Below are 8110 nucleotides of genomic sequence, written 5' to 3'. Positions count from 1 at the left end.
CAGAGGCGAATTTAGAAAGTTTAGATAAAAAGTATTTATTAAAGTTTTCATAGGTTTGTTTTAACGCCAGTTTGTGTTACCTAACTATGTAACTTAATTCATTCTAATTAAAGAGAGAAATGGGTTGACCAATAACAGGACCTTAAAATGTTTGCTATAGATCGACTACAATGTACGTTAATATGTAATACATTTAAATCAATTTAGATCAATCTTAATGATGTGATTTTAAATAGCAGAAGCGGATTTAGGGTTAGGAAGGGGGTGGGGAGTGGTGAAAAAAAAAAAAATTGATCACCCAAACGCATAAGGTTATTTTCGGGCGTCAGCAACTAAAGAAAATAGGGCCTAGGCTATTTAATATTATGATGTAGCTGGGGCATGTATTTTATGGTGATAGATTAATTTAAAAGAAGTAAATAACATTGTTCTGTATATATTATTTCTTCAATTTCAAACGAACGGCCCCTGATTTTCCTGTAATTTTTGCAGTATTTCAAATGAATATGTACCCACATAACTGTCTTCTAATCGGATTAAAATCTGGCCGAATTTTGGCCGATATTGAAAAAAAGTTTGGCCGAATTTGGCCGTGAGATGGCGTGTGTTTGGCCGTGAAGCCTGTCGACTATCTGGCAACCCTGCTGTATATGTCTACCTTGACTACAGTCCCCATACAACAGATTTAATGTCTGTTTTTTCTGGTGCATGTAACTTTATCTAAAAAATAAGCTCATACCTGTTGTAGGAGCGTGTGTTGACGTTCGTACAGTAAATAGGTATTTCATTATAATTTTACCGTTCGTAATTAAACTTGTACAGTAGTATGCAGGGCTGGAAAAAGTGCGTGACCGGCGGTTGGAGGCACTGATCATTACGTTGGAAGCATTTTAGAAAAAAACATTTTTTTCTTTTGGTTACTGTTTTGCTATAATAGTGCAAAGATAACATTTTGTGCTGGAGGCATTTGATCAAGATAATTTTCATGGTTGGAAACACAAAAATATTTTTTCCAGGCTTGGTAGTATGTACTTCCATCATGAAATAGATTATTGAATCAATGCTATGGAGGAATATGGGCAGTATGTTTGGTAATAGTGAATTAAGTTCTATCAACTGTATTCCTATGACAAAATGTAATTCCGTTACCAAATGTAATTCCGTTGCAATGTTTTCTACAAAACTAGTGAAGATCAAAGACCAAGTAAAAAAAAATAATTGGTTAGCATCCTTTTGGTATCAAATTTCATGGTAGGGAGGGAGGTTTTTTTTTTTTTTTTTCTCGTCGAACATGAAAAACCAGCGTCGGAAGGAAAATTAGCAAAACAAAGAAGAGGAAAACAAGAGGCCAAAATTGGATACAAGAAATCATGTAATTCATCTATAGCAAGCAGATAAGATTTGCCTATATGAATAACAGTCATATTGAAATCCCTATGAAGTTTTAAAACATGCAACATTGTATATGTTTACAGAACTGATGATATCGATAACAGGTTTATAAAGCATTCCATCCTAAGTGGCGAGTGTAATTGCTGTTGGATGTGAAATTAAAAATAAAAACAGCAAAATAAGAAGATTGAAGTTTGTCATAGTCGTATAATAATTCATTAATTGTCCATTCATAAACAGAAACGTAATTTTTGAACTGGCATTTTGTACAATTGATTACTATTTGTGATTGTTTATGTGATTGAGTATGTACATATAGTGATAATTTAGTGAATATTGTTGATGAGTTTGACTAGTATCATGTGCTATGTTTATGCTGAGAAACACTTTGACATCTAGTTGGACCAGCTGTTTGGAAACATCACGTTACTGTACCAGCATGTGAATATTCCATGCTTTGTGTTTAAGTTTGTGTTTGCTGGACATTAATTATAACTGGACCATACTGGGTTTGTTGTTGGAACAACACAACAGTCATCATTGATGCCATGCAGGGATTTCGCCAGAAAAACAAAATAGACGGCCTATTTTGTTTTTCCAAAATGAAAGCCAGTGGGCGTGGCACTGAGCCGATGGCGGGCCACGCCCATTGTGTAATAATCCCCACCGATTATTGGTACGAAAACGTATATTCAATCAATAAATGTTGTTTTTATCGAACGTAAATATGATTTACCTTTAGTTTAATGTAACATTCAATAGATTTGAAGAATATAAAGAATTTGCTAAAGGTAGACCAGGTCCAATTGGGCTAGGCCGAGCTGATTAGGCCAAGCCGTCCAAGCCGTCACGGTAAAAGTTGTCGTCCTAAATAATTGTAGGCAGTCCAAAAGACGGCCGGATGGCTCGCTCGCTAATATACGCATGCACTATCTCGCCACTGTATTTCCAGTAATAAATTTATCTATGCTGTCCTACCTATGAAATAGCGTGAAATATTTGTTTTATTTCGTTTATCTTTAAAATTTTATTTCGTGAAATATTGCACACAGGTAAGAAGTGAACATGCCACAGTTTTAAACTGATGGGCACAGCCATGTTTGTTGTCTTGTCTTGATGTCTTGTCTCCGGCCACCACAGAGCAGTTCCTCCTTGTTTCTCTTTCGCGCTGTGGATGTCTACTTCCAAAGTAATAATAATAATAATAATAGTGTAGTTTTATATAGCGCACATATCCATCTAATGTAAGATGCTCAGGGCGCTTGAAATGTGGACTAGGAACTCGACCAATGACTTTCTTCACCCCTAAGGGTCCCTTCCCTTCGTGTCTGTGCTACCCGGTAACCCGGTACCAGCAACTCTCGTCGTCCACCACAGAGGCTGTCTGTTCCAGTACACCGGGGTAACCCCCTACTCGTCTCGAAGGATGTACTGGGTTCTTTATAGTGCACAGGAGCCATTGTATACACTGTAAAGTGATGGATGATGATGTAAACATTGTAAAGTGATGGAAATACCAACGCGCTGATTGGCCGACTTGGCTTTTCTGCACAAAGCATGAGACGTAAGCATCGGATCGGAGTTTAGTTTGCTAATATAAACCTAATCCCGAGTAAATCTTAATGCTTTGCATCGGCTGTACCGTGTATACAAATACACTCTTTTTATACTACTACTACCTGTATAAAACTAGGCCTTTTCTAGATAGAAGCAAGGACTAGGATGGAATGGAACTGCAGGGATAAGCCCAGTCGGCTGGCGTTCGGACGGATGGTAAACAAGCCTAGGCCTATATAAATTGCCTTTGGGAGATGGAGTTTTTGAGTGTTTTGTAAAAAAAAAAAAAAAAAAATCAGGTCGGGGGCTTTTCCAACGGTCGGGCATGCTAACCAATTGTTTTATTTTACGTGGCCTAATGGTAAAGGTGTATGACTAGTAAGAGAATATAAAGTAACTTGAGTTTATGGACAAAAAACATTTATCACTTTTTTGGTAACAAAATTACGGTGTGATATTACCCAATATCTGCCAACTTGCTGTGAAAATTGTAAGATGCCATGTCAGAGTCTATCTCAACATTTGAGTTCTAGGGACCATTAAGTCAAATATTCAGAAAAATTGAAGTCAGGAAGGGTTGAGTTGAAGCATAATTGGGGATTATTTTAAAAATTAGCTATTTAAAAAAAAATTCTGAATCATATGCTCGAATAGACCAGTGGTTTTTGAAGATTATGAATTAATAAGACTAAAATTTCACTTGAACCAAATTCCACATATTATGAAACCCAAGTTTAGATTAAACGCATTAAATTTTTGGCCATCTAATGAAGAATTGCCTATGTATTTCCATCATGAATAGATTATTGAATCATTGTCACAATGATTGTGATAATGAGCTAGAAATAAGCATTGAATTCTATTAACTCTACTCAACGTCATGACCACAACTTCCGTATGAACGAGCGAGGATGTTTATTCCATTCTCTTAGACACATGCACAGCATGGTAGGTAGTTGTTTCCAATTAACTGCCAATGTTGTTTTTCTTAGTGACGACATGGTAAATGTGTTTGAATAAAACATTTAAAATATTTGTTTCGTCTTGCTTTATTTATTTGTAATGTTTAAAATACCTGACAGCAAAAACATGCTTAATAGTTGTTTACTCCTTGCTTCACATCACATCATATTTGTAGGTTGGATCACATGTTCTCTAAATGTGGTCTTTCTCGATGTTCTTCGCACTCGACCAGACTAAAAACTATGATGTTTTTTTTAGTGTGTAAATGTGTTTTCAATGAAAATTAGCAGGGAACCTCCATGTTTTGGCATAGGCCTAATTGTAGGTTGTCAAAAGTGTGTTCATTCAACAAATGACACGAGTAAAATGAAAAGAACACAAATATATCCAGCTGATAATATCACTTTTATTTGAAAAGTTAACAGAATGATTTAATAATTTATTTAATGATTTAACTACATACTAGGAAAAACAAATATTTAAATCAGTGCCGTGGTGAGCTTGGGCTTCACAGTTTGGGCTAATTTTGAGTGCTGAAATTTGAACTCACAGTTTAACGTACATTTAACCAGAATTGATAAATTTACGCGAGCAAATGCAAGTTATTAAAGTATGACTGTGCATGCATTTTTCATTTCACGTAAATATATCGTTTACTGATTTGTTTACAATGACATAAATCCACCTTCCTTTTGAAAACAGAGTGGCTATGATGCAGAGATGTAGGCCTACACTGTTACTACTACTAGTGCATTGAGATAGCGAGAGTTAGTTTTAAGGCTAGGGTAAAGCCAAGGTTGACCAATCGGCGCATTAGCATTTTAATCACTTCTGCGTAAAAAAAGCCACAGCGTTTTGAAAAAGCTGTAGGCCTAGGCCTAGGTCTAGGATCTCAATCTATTTTTTTGGAAAACAAGGAAGTAACAGGGTCAGAGAGGAGAGGGCATCCTACCTAGGATTCCTAGGCCAGGCTAGCTAGTAAATTGTTTAAGAAAGAACTCGTAAAGTCCCTTCGATGTAGATAAGATTTTTTTTTCACAAAGATTCATATTATTTGAAATTCTCTCTTCGAGGATGTTAAACTAGCTCCTTCTGGTGGGTGAACTGCTTCAAAAGCGGCTTTAAAAGCAAGACTAGAGAGGCCTAATAACTAAGGCCTAAAACTATCCTTTCTTTCCCGATCCCTAGATAGATTTTATTTTTAGTTGGCCTATGTTCTAGCCTGCAGACCTATCCACTATTATTCAGTTAACAAATGCATACTTACTAGTAGATGAATATCAGTTTAAATGTAAATAGTATACTGCAGAAACACAACCGACGAAAAAACAAGGAAGGACATCATTCCTTACTATCATCAGCAACAAGCTAAATATTATGGCGTATTAAAACTAAAAATTGCATAAACTTCAAACTTCCGGGAATAGATAGAGGGCGGTAAACAAGTATTGAATTTTGAAAGGTGGATTAAAAATGTGCATGAATCAAGTATAGTGTCCTGGGCACGACGTTATAAACTGCATCCGGTCGAGTCGTCGGCGACTAATTCCGACAACCCCATCTGGTGGTATTTAGCGGCCGCCAATGGGAGGGTGGATGGACACCCAGCAGCACGAAAAAAAAAACAGCTGAACAAAGGGCGGATGAACTCCTCGGAGCCAACGGCCAGCCATGCCTTAGTTTAAGAAGTAGGTTTTTTAGTTTCATAAAATAACTTCAACTTTCTTTCTTTTTTCTCAAAATGTCCAAATCAAAGAGCTCAATCACCAAGCGCATAGAGGCTTTTTCGCATGATGCGCTCTACAAATCCAACTATTATTTATTATTATGTATTAAAGCATTCAGTTACTGCAAATTATGTAATAACAATGCATCGAAAGCACTGGTCATTTTGTATTTCAATGTACATGATAATACAGTATAAGAGATAAATATGTTGACGAAATTAACAATGAGTTATTGTATTATGGATACAAACAATTACGGGATGATTTCGAAGGGAACTGTTGAATTTTACTTTATGACCTTTATTCAAAATGTCCTTACGACAGAATTGGAGGAACTGCATGATATGGAGACAATTATATTAAATGAAATATCACCCACTAATTAAATGCTAAACAACCTTTATTACGTATTATATATTTATCTCTTTTAAAGCTATTAATACTATTATTGTTTTTTTTTTTTTTTTAATATTTATTTATTGTTTTTGATTTCTTTGATCTGATATTCATAATCCCTATCCCTATAAATAAATATAATAATAATAATAGTAGTAGTAACAATAATAATGATACTAATAACAATATATGTAATGCTAATTAGTAATATTAGTACTTGTAATAAAACTGATGATGATGATAATAATTATATTATTATGTATTATATATTTATCTCTTTTAAAGTTATTAATACTATTATTGTTTTGTTTCTTTTATTTTATATTTATTTATTGTTTTTGATTTCTTTGATCTGATATTCATAATCACTAACTTTTTTATTATTTATAATAGTAATATTTAAAAAAAATGTATATACATCAGATTAACTAAACAGGCCTAAAATAACAGTAATAGATAATATTAACTTGCAAAAATAGTAAAATAATAATGACAATAATAATAATAGTAGTAGTAGTAACAATAATAATGATACTAATAACAATATATGTAATGCTAATTAGTAATATTAGTACTTGTAATAAAATTGATGATGACGATAATAATTATAATGGCCATGATAAGAACAATAACAAATTAATAATGCAGTGATAATGATAACAATAATAATCAGAGTAATAATATTAATAATAATCGAATAATAATAATAAAAACAAAAATAATAATACAGTAATAATCATAGGCCTAATAACAATAATGACAATAGTAAACAATAATGATTATGTTAATGATGATAATAATAATCAGAAGGTTTTATAGAGAACTGTTAATACCAGTAAAAATATTTTATGTACTGTATTGAATTTTTAAATTTGATCTCTTAATTTGTTAATAGCTTGATGTGTGTTTCTTTTGTGGTCACGTTGCTGAGTTTGTTGTCCCGCGTCTGTGGATTCTCTTCCTCAAGACTTGTCTGCGATATTGGCAATTTGTTAATATTTTCAAGACAAGGCTAGTTTGCTGTTCGCCTTTGGATATTTTGATGGATTTTGGCGCTATATAAATTCGATGATTGAACGCAACATAAAATATTCTGATCATTATTTTTATGGGAAATCGTACATGTCAAAAACTAACGCATGCGCAGAAATACTATCGCCGTGAAGTAGATTGCTGCTTGCTAGAAATACATTCTGTACAAATAAACAAAACACAATCGGGTTGTCCTAGACCGATAGAGGTTTTGCTGCAGTGACATCTCGCTGCTGGCGACTCGGTGCTGGAGCCGACTCGCTGCTGGCGAATCACCTAGTACGCATGCGCAAATGTATGGAACGCCGATCACGCAAAAATAGTGATTTTAGAATTTGACTCGGTAATGGTACCTAGTACGCATGCGTACACGTATGGAACGCCGAACATGCAAAAGTATTTTTTGCTTTTTAGCATGCGGCAACCTGTGGAGGTATATTTGGTATACCAAAAACGGACTTCGGTCATGTTCCAACTCCATAGCTATAATAAAAAATATGATGAAAATTACATAGAATTACATTGGAATAAATTAAAATGTTACAAAGCTATCCTTATACATAAATTTACTTTACCATGTTATCTGTAATTGGAGAATTTCAGAATTTTATTAATTTTCAACAATGTGGAAAAAACACAATATTCCTGGACCAAACGAGACTATGATTTTTGGAAGCTAGGAAGCCCATAATGGGAAGAACTACTAAACTTATTAGCGAATCAAATTAAAGCAGTCTCGATGATCAAAAAGATAAAAGTGAGAGTTTCTTCTTTTTTGGTAACATATCCGTCCGATCGGTACTTTGATAAGAAAGCTTTTGTAAGAAGAAATACACAATGGGAAAAATTAAGTCGTCTAAAAGTAAAAAGCAGTCCATTACATAATCTCATAAACGGCTTATATTAATTAATATTGAAGAAGACAGTTGTACTTTATCACTGTGTCCCACTATAGCCAATTTGGCAACCACTGGACACAATGAAAAAGAACAGGATTATCTTGAAAAATAATAACAAAATATTTACAGTTTATCACTGTGTCC

At 34.1% G+C, this 8110-nt stretch overlaps 1 protein-coding gene across 2 annotated transcripts in view; it reads right to left on the bottom strand.

Moving 5' to 3' along the window:
• Positions 1-5304, bottom strand: part of LOC117106113 — a 19578-nt gene extending 14274 nt beyond the window's left edge. For both annotated transcript variants that reach the window (XM_033247457.1, XM_033247458.1), the window contains exon 1: positions 5180-5304. The gene's annotated coding sequence lies outside the window, so the exon portion shown is untranslated. The remainder of the gene's footprint in view (positions 1-5179) is intronic.
• Positions 5305-8110: the final 2806 nt, after the last annotated feature.

The sequence above is a fragment of the Anneissia japonica genome, unplaced genomic scaffold, assembly GCF_011630105.1.
Source record: "Anneissia japonica isolate Jap-2015-1 unplaced genomic scaffold, ASM1163010v1 scaffold287902_len55275_cov143, whole genome shotgun sequence".
In the NCBI taxonomy this organism is placed as follows: Eukaryota; Metazoa; Echinodermata; class Crinoidea; order Comatulida; family Comatulidae; genus Anneissia; species Anneissia japonica.
This window is presented reverse-complemented; position numbering and strand designations above follow the sequence as displayed.